Here is a 13,283-nt window from a genome sequence, read left to right as displayed (position 1 = left end):
ATGTTAAAGGAAGTAACACCCTGCCACCTATAGTTCCATCTAGCTGTTATCCTGCTTAGTTCAGACCAAAGATTTGCGAAGAGACAATAAATCCGCGACATGGTGTGTGAGCTTGTAGATTGGCTATTTATACGACGCTGGGAGCATACAAGATTCCGAACGTTTCGGAAGAAAAATAGCACCGGTCTGAATCAACATTTAGTTCGGCACCAAAACCACAGTCTTCACTGGGACCGTTGTGCCGTGCCGCGGGGGAACAGACGGTAAAAACGTTTCATGTGGAAAAGGAATCTCAATGATTTACTTTTTTTTTTTTTTCTTCATCCAAATCAGGTTGACTTCAAACAGCAGACATCACATGTGTCTCATATCCTCCAGCCCCTCCCTCCTCAGATTCTCCACCAGCCCCAACACAATCCGCCACATTCAGCCTCCACAATGAGGCATTATGCCACTTTTGGTCGGTGACGCTGTTTTCGTCAAGTATTTTGTGAGGCCTCCTTGTTTTCTTGAGTCCCAAAAAACCCCAGCCCCACCCCCTCTTTAACTTTCCCCCTCTCCCCACTGAGTCCAGGTTCAAAATGTCACAAAGTGAATTCAATAAAGGGCAATGGGGGGCGGGGGGGGGGTCCACAGGCTTGATGTGCCTGTCATCAGACACATGTGACGACTCTGTCTTCAAAAACACTGTCAAAAGACAAGCTGTGGCTCAGGAGGTAGAACGGCCGTTTGGGAATCGGAAGGCTCCCGGTTCGATCCCCGCCGGCTCCCCCTGGGTTAGTGTCGAAGTGTCCTGGGGCAAGACACTGACTGAACCCCTAACTGCTCCCGATGAGCCAGTTTTTTTTTGCATGGTTTCCTCCATGTGACGTCGGTGTGTGAATGTGTGTGTGGATGGGTGAATGTAATGCACAATGCGCCTTGGATAAAAGGCGCTATATAAAATGCGCCATTTACCATTTACAAGAGTCTCGTCCACATGAGTTCAGCTCCGGAGGAAGTTCTATTTGCATACAAAACGTGACAAAGGCTGCTATGTGCTTGCAAGCTTCCCACACTCGCTGCTAAAAGTGTCATGAACAAGCTGTTAAGGAGGGGGAGACGTAGGAGCCTCATACAGCCTGTAGGAGTGGCAGACAGATATACGGGTCCACTTCCCTGTCATTGAACCTCTCTTAAGCGTAGTGAGTGGGAGCTGTTGAACTTGGATGCCAGGGTCCATTGACAACTTTCAGTGTCACGTGCAGGAACTGTAGAGATCCAAACACCATGCAGACTAGACTGGACACGAAGACATTCTTGTAGTGGGAAACGCTCGCTGGAAACAATGTCCTTTTTGTAAAAGGAGTGTGAGCAGCCCCCCCCCCCCCCCTTCTCCATTTTTTTTTTGTCTTAGCGGAGACAGAAAAAGATTACATCGAAGCAGCTGTGAGACACAGACGAGACTTTTAGATTTTCACCTGTCCTCACTAGGGTTGGGATCCGATGGGATTTTTACGATTCCGGTTCTTCAACGATTCCCTCTTAACGGTCTGATCCTTAACGGTTCCCTTTGAAGATTCCTATATATTTAAATATATATCTTTAATTTTGAAATCCAATCATACATACGGTATTGCACACATATTATTGTAGTGGTTTTGAGGTGTGAGGTCCAGGGACACTTACAGGAGCCAAATGGAACCGTAATGTTCCATTTGTACACTCTCAGAGTTATGGTGGTCCTTGAAATTAAAAAGTTTGAGAACCACTGACAGTGTAATAAACCGGTTCCGGAAACAGTTCCAAATGTGATGCAACCGATTACGGTTCCTCAATGTTGGATCCGGTTCCTAAGATTCCTCCGGTTCCGGATCCCAAAGCCTAGTCCTCACAATAAAATGACAGGACTTTGACTCGGGTTCCACATGGGAACCCGAGTTATGACACATCTATGACGTACGACTCAAAATTTGGGAAAGTATTTCAATACGATCTGATCCGAATTTGAGTTAAATATGTCAAAGAAGCACCTCTTCAGCCTGGCAGTGTGCACAATATACTTGGCACTGATTGGTCCATTTAGCAAGATTATCTTGTAGGAATCTTCAGAATACATGCTATGGCATCCATCCTTTATTCTTTATAGGCAGGTCAGAGTGAGACATGGCAGGGAAAAGGGATAACAAAGGATGGCACAGATTATGAACCCACGCTCAGTCAGTGTCGTGGACACGACAAGAAGAAGTCAGTGGTAAGCAACCACCACTGTCAAAATAAGCAACAAAGTCTATGAAAAGTAAAACAAGCCCAAAAGAAGTGACTAGGCCACATGACCGCTTTAAACATATACAGTACATTGGCTATTTGAAAATAGCCGATCTACAATCGAGCTGTGAGCTGCTATTTTCAGAAGAAAATCTTGAAAAAAAGTGAAATATTTTGAATACTTTTTGAAACATTTTAACAACACTAATCTGGTACGGGGGTCCCTGGCACACAATATTTTTAGATGGAGGGGGGGGGGGGTCCGTGTACAAATACATAATTTGGGGGTTCCTTCACATGAAAATGTTTGAGAACCACTGGTTTAAACAACATTAGGAAACACGCCCAAATAAGCAACTACACTTAACAAACAAGACCCAGAAAAACGCAACCCGCAACTACCAATATTTACAAGCAACTTTACAGAAAAACAAGCTCAAAGTCGCCTATAATAATAAGCAGACATGGCAACGCTGGCAACCACCGGGAACATCACAGATCAACACTCTTGCAAAACAATCTGTGTTGCAGAAAGACACATCATCCCATTCTCCATAAAGCACTGATGATGTCCCATGCTTCCAGTAACACATCCCAGAGGAGCAGATGAAAAAACCCCACCCTGAAACAAAGATTTCGTTTCCCCCATTTTTCACCCATTAGCTGTTGTTTCCACTGGCCTCTGCAACCAGTCAGTCCAGGCTGTTCTGGCTCTGGTTCCCCGGCTGCAGGAGTCAGAGTCACATTGCATTCTGGGAGCAAACAGTCCCCTGTTTTCATTTGCGGTGAGCCACACTTATGAAACAATATCCAGGCCTGTTGGTACCAGCGTCGCTCAACCGCCTCTACAAACTGTCAGCTGTATGACCCAAGAAGAGTGGGTTTGTCTTAAAATGCCATTGGCCAGCTCCAAACAACACAAGCAAATCCTAATGCCAACCAAAACAGACAAAAGTTGAGTGGCTTTTGAGATTGTTTTGAACTCACCAACACAAACTGGCATGATTTCGGGATACGTCTTTCTGATTCTTATCATTGTATGTCGTCGCTGCTGGCCTGAAATCTTGTATCTCCATATTTCAACTGTCTTTTATACTTTTCCATAAATGAATGCCCTACTTCAACATACAACATGCGAAAGTAGCAAAAATAGCCGCTCACAACGTGTTCCAAAGCGGCGCGTTGTGAGCTTATGGATCGGCTATTTTCAAAAAATACTGAAAGAGAAAGTGCTGAAGTGTCTGTGGAAATATTTAACCAATGAAAAACATTAACAAGAGCTTGCAACTAGATTGGATCAAAAAATAAGTATCCAACAATTACAAAACAATTGGATCCACTAGAACAAATGTTCTATTTTTTTCATTTCCTGAAAAGAAAGGTTTTTGGAGACTTCCACACGACAGCGACGATATTCATTACTGTGCCTTTTCACTTTACCTCTGCATTTTGTGTAGCGTACATAAATCAAAACAATCGAAAACTACACAGCATCCGGAGACTCCAGCCCAGAACTCGGTTGGCCTACAACAAAGCAAGCATACAGTAGAGCCGAGTCTGTGACCCATTTGTTTCCTTCACTACAGTAGCAATTGGTGCATCCAGATGTTTGATTCTCATAACTGCGTTCCAGATGTCAACCAGTGCTATTGGCTCCTCAGAAACTTCTGAACTATACAGTAGGTGATTATTTGTCAGTTGTTTCCTCGGTGGAAATTATACTAATTCGTGAGCATCTCTTGGATTGAGAAGTTAATGACAGGGCCATGGGTCCATATCTTTAAAAATGGTTGCCATACAAAGCGCCACAAGAACTATGCAAACTATTAGCCACTTAAACCCTGTATACTTACTTGACCGGGGTCCCCCAGGGCTCTATACTGAGGTCTGCCTGTCTTTTCTCCCTGTACGCCAAAATCCCCTCGTCGAAAGTAGCCAATCTACAAGCTCAAAACACATGCGTTGTGAGCATTTTTAGGCAAACAGGCTTAAAAATGTTACTTAAGTACCGTACTTGAGTAAATGTACTTTACACCACTGTGTACACCAAATCCCGATAGTAGCCGATCTACAAGCTCAAAACGTATTGCGTTGTGAGCTTGTAGATCAGCTATTTTGGCCCAGTGTTCGGCCTCAGAATAGGGACAGTAGGGTTCACATGGTTAAGGTAAAAATACCCATCGGTAAACTATGAGGTCATTCACAATGTGGTGTGTGTGTGTATGGGTGTGTGGACACTCTAATATAGTTACACATAATGTGTTGATAATGTTAGCCTCACAGCTGAAGTGATTAGCCTGTAATGACTTAATGCTTCATACGCAAGTAACGCAACGCTGAATTCTTCAATGAACCTGTGAGCTGTGATGTGCTGTAATCAGCTCTGTGCTGTACGCGAACGGGCCTTTCCCACCGGGTCGCTGTAACTCGCCCTGCAACGCCCCCTTGGCCTCACGGCCTCTCACATAAGCAGACCGCTTTAAATAACTCCCGAAACAGTGCAACACCAGATGGCTATGTGGCGTGCAACGTTAAGCATTAGACTTCCAATCCCGACGCTTCGGGATTGAATTCCGTTCCCCGCGCTGCTCATACATCTTGTCTAAAATGCGTTGCATTATTTTATTAGGATTAAGGTTAGGTTTAGGCATAGTTTTTGTCGCCCCCAGCGAGGCGGACCACTCAGCCCACTTGGTGAGAACAGACTACAACCCCTAATATTAAGTTAGGAAGTAGTTAGGCAAAAAACAGTTGCAACCACGGAGGCGCGCCGTCTCAAGCAGACTTGAGCAACGAGAGGCACCGCCGCCGCCGTGCCGAACGCTGGGAAGTCCGCTTGAGCAGACTCAGCGCTGTTCGAGTTACGTACCGATAGGGACATAATCATAAATTATCCCCCCCCCCAGGCAGTGCCAGGGCCGGGCACTATTTTCCACCATGGAGGAGGAAAGCCGGGCAGTGCAATCCTCCTGGAATGTGAGGCAGTGACTAGGGCCGTCACCAAGTTACAGCGATCCGGTGGGAAAGGCACGGTCGTGTACTGTACCAATCAGTGTTGCCAGATTTTGTGAGAGAAACAAGAAAAACAAGCCCAAAAGAAGCAACTGGATTGCATGATCACATACATCAAAATCAGTTGAACCACTTTAACCCTATATATATCGACTATTTGAAAATAGATGATCTACAAGCTCAAACGCGTCGCAATGTGACACGTGAGCTTGTAGATCATCTATTTTCAAGGAATCTTGAATAAAATGTGAAATATTTGGAATATGCTATGTTTGAAACATTAAAAAAAAAACAAATATGTATGCATTTGGGGGTCCGTGACATGAAAATGTTTGAACAACATTAGACAGCAAGCCTAAACAAGCAACTACACTTAAGAAACAAGCCCAAAAAAACGCAACCCGCAACCACCAATATTTACAAGCGACTTTACAGAAAAACAAGCCCAAGGTCGCTAATAATAAGCAGACATGGCAACACTGGTACCAATCTGTGTGGTGTCACTATTTATTGCGCAGTATCAAATTTCACAGGAATAGTAGCAAACGGCTTGAGAATGTCTTCTACCATGAGATCTCATAATTTAATTCTCTTAATGGGAATTTGGAGTGAGGAAATTAATAATGCATGCTACTGTACTGCAGGATTCAAAGTGTAGACAGCGGAGACAAGATTTTTACTGAGACAGCGGACAGAAAGTACAAACAAATGAGTGTGCTCTATGTATTAATATTGTGTTGTTACTCTTGAATACCTGGTATTAGGTACAATACTATCTCTTAAGTGCTTACAGCTCAGCACAGCACTGCATACACACAATACATTTCCTTAAGGTTTTTAACTTTTTAGATCCAATTCTACACTGTAGAGTAGAGTTGAAGAACTACAATAGGAGAAACAAATCACTGTGATCTCGCTGCAACGCGATGCTGTAGTTCATGAATCGCACGTCCTTCATCGATAGCCAATATTAGGATTCAATGTTTGGAACTATACACTAGTGTTTGGAACTATTGAGCGTTACTTCCACATTTTTCTTGTTCTTGATATTTCTGAGCAAACTTCAAACTTCCCAAATCAACAATAATTGATAATTCAATAAATGATTCAATGTTATGTGAATATTCTTTATATTCATGAGAGAGAGAGACTTCTTTATATATGTCTGTCTCTCTCTCTCTCTACACTAGCTCTGGACTGGTTATACCTACTGACATATCATGACAGATTTCCTGGACAAGAGAAACAACATCATCTCTACATCCTAAGGGGAATAATTATGTTTATTTTCCATCCATTTTCTGCTCTGTGAGTGATCCATAATAATTAATGGAGTTTCCATGATGCCGTGCTGTCATGAAGGCCAGTATTACAGGAAGTCTTTCTGAAAGCAGATTCTTTGGGTGCTTGTTGTGAGAAGATTTTGATTCTACACGCTGCGAGTCAGGATTTCAGGGCACAGGGCTTGATAAGTGCCTCTTTCCCAAGCCATGTTAGCAGTTGACTTGGTGCGGTTATATTTAGCCCAGCATTTTTCAATCAGTATTTCTCATGCAGTCCAGAGCACAGGCAACCAGGGGAGGATAGATAGATAGAGCTACAGTGGCAACTTTCAAAGATGTATTATTATACAATGGGAAGTGGTGTTATTGACAACAGCTGTGTTCCAGTAAGGCCGTTAACGCCCATAAAGCACAGATAGCTGTGCTGCACTTTGCACATAAAGCATTATAGTAATACCGTAGTCCAGGGGTCTTCAATGGGGGTCCGGGACCCCTCGGGGGTCCTCAAAGTTAGTACAGGCGGAACGCCAAATCTTTGTGTGATAGGAACCTTTCTTTTTACATTAACCACTTGAACCCTAGCATCGCTATTCTGAGTGGAACATTAGCCGAAAATAGCAGATCTACAAGCTCACAACACCTCGCAGCGCTCACAACGGTGCTCAGCTTGTAGATCGGCTATTTTCAGCAAAGAGCAGCCCAAGTACAAGTTTTCCAAGTATTGAGTGTTTGAATTGAAGTGGTTAACTGCCTGAAAATACACATTAACATGAATCCAACACAACGCTGTCAAACAAGTGTATGAAGCTATCTATGAAAAAGTTGAATCTGCAACACAATTTTATACAATATGTATAGTCCCTGCTTCATCTCTCTCTCAGCTAGGGGGTCCTTGGCCTGAAAACCATTGAAGACCCAGACCCCTGCCTTAGTCACAAATGGTCAATGGACTGCATTTATAAAAAGCGCCTTACTAGTCTGTCCGACCCTTCAAAGTACTTTACACACACACAGATGAAGTGACAATGGAGGAAGCCATCAGCCTAATGCTGGAGCAAGACACCAACCTGCTCATCGGGAGCGGTTAAGTTAGGGGATCATTGTCTTGCTCAAAGGACAACTTCGCCACACAGCCAGGAGGAGTCGGGATTGAACCGAGAACCTTCCCTATACTCAGCCTCAGCCGCCCCTACAGAACAACAACAGAGAAGTCTCTCCTATCATCACGGTAATACTGTAGTAGTAGTTACTACAACACAAAAGTTAGAGTTCAGAAGACAGAGCTAATGATCTGATGCGTAAAGGGGGTTCCAGTGTGTGAAAGCTTACAGTATATTGACACTGAGCCAGACAATGACTCCGACTTAAAGACAAAAACACCATCAGCCTGCATATCTTCCAAACTCTGAACTCAACTTCTGAAGGGCTTTTCCCTCTTTGAGGAGCAATTTGAGAAGCCACTCCAATCAGAGAAATCTGGCACCAATGCGGAAAGTTGTAATTTCCATTTTCAAAGGGTGGGTGCCTGCTAATTATGGGGAAAGCCTTCAGCTATCAGCTTCCATGTAGGCCCCGACACTTAGCGCTAATTACTGCCTGAGAACAAAATGCTTTAACTTTAAAAGATAAAGGCACCAGAGTGATTTTCATAGACCAGGCCATAAGTGTGTTTGGAATGTTTGAAAACACACTCCTAGATTTACTGTTGTGACTGTAATCAGTGAATGTCAGCTTAATGCTGGAGCAAGGAATGATTCCTTACAGCTGTTATCTCCAAGATTATCCTTAGAATAACAAACCATTGGCTCCAAATCAGACCGCAGGTTCCACTGTTCACTCACTGCAGCATCACACCACCACACAGCGCTTTTAGGAGCTCTCAAACCTGAGATGGTGAAATTAAACCAATGTGGCATTAATAAAGACACATGGCTGCATGTTTTCAGGCACTATTCAGGAGCCTTAGCAGCACTTGGCCAAGTCAGTTCACCTCAAACCAGGACAAGCAAAAATCCTCTTCAAGATGAAGATGTGATCGCTAACGCAGGAAACGGAATAGCATTATACTATGCACCTGAATAAAGGAAGAATAACTTCCATTTTCATCTCACTGCGACCCTGAGTATCAGACTCCTACAGTCCCCCCCCCCCCCCCCCCTCTGTGACACCCCTCACTAAATTTACAGCAGTTCTATTTTTGTGAGGTCAGACAGTAAGTCATACCCCAGGGTACTGTTGCAGAATGAGCGCCACCGTTTCGCTGTCCCATGTGAGCTCATCAATGTTGTTGAAACGCTTCACGCTTGGACATGTAACAGGCGCTAAGTGTTTGGATTCGCTACAATGACCCTCCCGGGTGATAGTAGCCTAGATAACATGACAGGAATTAGACGTGGGAGGGAGGGATGGATGGGAGGGTGTCAGGGGGCAGGACTTAGTCTGCCTGTTTGCTCAAATGAGGGCTTGGCTGTTTCGTTCCTGTGGCATAGGGGATGATATTTAGTGGTCACCTCATTTGTTTAGATAAACTTTTTGTTACCACCGCACTCTGACTCCGCTGGTGCAATATCCTCTTAGACCAATACCATTTAAATAAGTGATGGGTCGCACTCAGAAAGGACAAACGTTTTGGCTAACCAGCCTTTGTCAGTGTCTGTTATTCTCATTTGTTTAACCACCTAAGTTTTATACTGTATCGTACATCGCTGTTTGAAAATAGCCAGTCTATGAGTTCACGTCTCGTGATGCGAGTTTGTAGATCTCCTATTTTCTTTGTAAAGCATTTTTAACATTTTGCCCAAAATATGGATGCCGGGATGAAAGTGGCTCATTCTCTGCTGCCTACGTGTAATTTAGTTTTTAGAGTACGGTAGTTGGCTTTGGCACAATTACATCTGTGCTTTAAGTGCTCTGCAATGTCATGTCAGAAACAAACACAATACTCCTTCTAAGTACAATCTAAAAAAAACTTGCGACCATTCATAATCAATCCTGCACTTTATTTGACAACGTATCCTGTACTACTTGAAAGTAATACTGCACTTTATACACAATTCACTTTAGTATACACATATATTGCCCCCCTAAAACGCTGCTATTTTCTTAGTGCAATAATATATGAGCCAAGTAAAATTTTGTTTTAGATATACTTTGCACCTTTTGTACCTGTTTTGAACCTGTTTTGTACCCATCTTTGTTTTTGTATTTACGTATTATGCTTTGTTTTCCCTGTGTAATGTAATGTACTCTATTGTCTGCTTGTTTTCATGTTTTTCTTTTGTGGGGACAGCGGATTTAAATTAGCATCTTTGCTAAATCCAGTGTATTTACATTACATTGATATGTATCGCTCATTAATATGCGGTGTGCCATTAAAATAAACAAACAAAGTAAAGCAAGTAACAATGTCCACAGATATCATCTGGCTGTGAAAGAAGCAGCATGGGGGGGCCTCAACAACACACAACAACAGTCTTCATCAGCTGCATGGTTTGCTGATGTGTTGGCCTGCCTCATCCTCTCCTCCTCCTCTCCCACCTCTCAGAGACTTCTCACACGTCTACATCATACGCCAGTGACAGTTTATAAGTGTGATATTTTTACATCAGCACAGTTTGTGTTTCCGGTGCCACAGCCAACTTTTATTTGAACCGGGGCTATAATCAGTGACATGGCTGAACAACATTATGTGCACGAGGAGAACAACCAGAATGGCCATTTCATGAGGTATAGGAAGCTCTTGTTGTTAAAGGTTGATTGGGACTGTGGTCGTTTGAGGCCAGACATGTCATGTGTCATCTTGTTCCCATAACTTGCATTGTTAACCACTTCAACCCACTTTAAAGTTAACCACTTAAACCCTATAGCCTGTACTTTGTTGACCGGAGTCCCCCAGGGCGCTATAGAGTCCGGTGTATTTACAATGTCTTTGCTGAAAATAGCCGACCTACGAGCTCACAACACATTGTGTGCTTGCAGATCTGCTATTTTCTCTGAATGTTCTCCCCAGAATAGTGTCGCAGCCTCTATCTTATGTTCTGTCAGTGTCCATTTTTTTTTTTTTTTTTTTTTAATGTTGTTTATTTCTGAGGTTGTTTTATTGTGTGGTACAGCACTTTGGTCAACCTGGTTGCTTTTAAACGTGCTTTATAAATAACATTTACTTGACTTTATAGGGTTCAAGTGGTTAATATTTACATTTGTGATATAGCTCTTTCTGTGCTTGCCAACTTAATATTTTTGTTTTGTTTTGTTTGGAGTTTCCTTCTATTGTTATGTGAGAGGATGTGCCTCTATCTTGGTGTGCTGGTCTTATGTAAAGCCAAGTGCAGCAGAACTAAACCAGGACATGTGACAGATCAGAAGCAGTATGTCCGTAATGTAATGGAAGACAGTAAAGGGATGATCCATCTAAACCTGTCTGATGGAGATAAGGATCACAGAATTCATGCACCATTATATTAGCCAGGTTAGGACCAGTATTGCCATGGCTGCTTATTATAAGCGACTTTGGGCTTGTTTTTCTGTTAAGTTGCTTGTAATAATTTGGTAGTAGATCTGAAAATATTTTGTGCCAGGGACCTCTGTACCAGATTTGTGTTTGTGCTTATTTCTTTTGCAAACTCTGGCAACACTGCTTAGGACATAGACTCACATGACATGACAGGGCAACACAGGGTCAGTTTGCAATCCACTGGATCTGCTTTACAGTATGATCAACAACAATGAGCTCTAATTCAGTGATTCTCAACCTTTTTAATGTCAAGGACCATCAGTTTGAATTAGATTAGACCATGGACCCCCATGCATTTCATTAGGAGCTGTGCTTTATTTATAACTGTATAAACAATAGAATACACTTTTGTTCAAGGTGCATTTTATGTATTGTTTTATGGCAAAGAAGTTATCTATCTTCAGTGTTAATTCAACTCTGAGAGTGTAGGCTACAAATGGAAACAATAGCCTATGGTTCCTAACTATCAATCCTTGATGCTCTAACTCTGCACGGAAAAACACAAGAGAAACGAACAAACTCTATGTGTGAGTCACTGTCCTGAATGACACAGAGAATCGCAGATTATATGGTTTAAATTAAATAAATAAAATTGAGCGGCTTGAGATAAATGTGCAACATGTAATGAAAGACAGGATTGACCATAAAGATGGGATGTCAGCGGTCAGAGAGACAATGGGAGGAGGGGGCATTCCCATCCTTCTATTGTTTTACAGGGGACATGTTTACTTTGTGAATACACACACACACACACACACACACACACACACACACACACACACACACACACACACACACACACACACACACACACACACACACACACACACACACTCTCTGCTGGGCTGCTGTCCCACATCCAACATGTCATGTTACTTTTCAAATCTGCTTTTGGTCATTTATAGGCTACTGCTGTGCTGTATATACTTGCATGCATGCCAAAACATGACCCAAATGTATAAATATGCGTTCCTTAAGCAGTCACAGATTCAACAGCCGACAATCTGTTTGACAGACCATAGGAGAATAACACAAAGACTAACAATAGTATAGTAGCCTATTGAATATTATTGTTTGTCATTAAATGTTTCAATGAATTGAATACATAGGAGATTAAACCCAAGAAAGCACTATGGCTTGTTTCCATTGGGGTCGTGTCAGGACCCCATTGGAAACAAGCCATAGTGCTTTCTTGGGTTTAATCCTTTTAGCATCCTTTTGTATAGAACTGTACTTTCTGTGCTTTTTTTGGCAAACGGTTCATAAAGTATTCAATCAAAACATTATTTGTATTATTATATCTGCAAAGAAGATGCAAATAGGATGCCACAAGCTATGCATGCAAGGAGTTTGTTCTGGTGTCAAAGAAAACAGCTGTAGGTTGTTATGAATAGGCCTAACTAACTGACACTTATCTAAAGAGGTTTACAAACTGTATAAAAGACAAATGACACTGTAGGCTAAACGGATACAAACTATGACTGACTTTTATACGGGGGTCTCGGACCTACCCGCGACAGGAATAGAGCCTGACAAATCTAATAAAAACAAGACATGCTAATAACTAAATCCTTTCTACAGACAGATCATAGTTTACCTACGATACAGCAGCACAACACCGCAAATCACTCATTCATCATTACTCATGATTCTATATTTCAATTCATAGCCAAAGAGAATGAGAATCTTTGACAACTTTCCTCAAATAACTCTGGTGGTAGCTCTAATGTGTGGATGTAAAAGCCTTGATCGATGCAGATGAGCCAGTGATCAATAGATGAGAGAAGTGTCTTACCTTGCGTCAGTCAGATGTGCGCTGACATTCTTGGGATCAGCGGTAATAAGGAGGTAATAATACATTTGGGAGGAGGTCGGAAAAACACTGTCCTTCTTGCGCGACTTCTTGCCTCAAGTCTCTTCAAAACCTCACCGATTGGGTGACTGACAGTGAACTCCTCCAATGAGCAACGAGGGGGCGGTGCCGCAGCGTCTCTGACGTCAGAGGAGGGCAAGGACTATTCCTCATGTCAGTCAGATGGCGCCAAAATGACGTGTGTTTGCCTTCTATCAGTGGTTCTCAAAGTGGGGTCCAGGGACCCCCCCCCCCAGGGGTCCCTAAGGTTCCTGGGGGTCCCTGGCAAAATGAAGAACAGTTTCATTTCACTATTATTTCATAGACTAGTTAGGCCAATCAATCACCAATGGGATAAAATCTGACTGTTCTTCAG

At 42.7% G+C, this 13,283-nt stretch overlaps 1 protein-coding gene across 3 annotated transcripts in view; it reads right to left on the bottom strand.

The window, feature by feature from the left end:
* The window catches only part of kank3 (KN motif and ankyrin repeat domains 3), a 51,594-nt gene extending 38,622 nt beyond the window's left edge, over positions 1-12,972 (bottom strand). For 2 of the 3 annotated variants that reach the window (XM_084067359.1, XM_084067360.1), the window contains exon 1: positions 12,851-12,972. The gene's annotated coding sequence lies outside the window, so the exon portion shown is untranslated. Of the gene's footprint in view, positions 1-4,100; positions 4,131-12,850 lie in introns of those variants that run through there. The other variant, XM_084067362.1, reaches the window with a different exon arrangement.
* Positions 12,973-13,283: the final 311 nt, after the last annotated feature.

The sequence above is a fragment of the Gymnoscopelus microlampas genome (assembly GCF_963454915.1).
Source record: "Gymnoscopelus microlampas genome assembly, chromosome: 9".
Lineage (NCBI taxonomy): Eukaryota > Metazoa > Chordata > Actinopteri > Myctophiformes > Myctophidae > Gymnoscopelus > Gymnoscopelus microlampas.
This window is presented reverse-complemented; position numbering and strand designations above follow the sequence as displayed.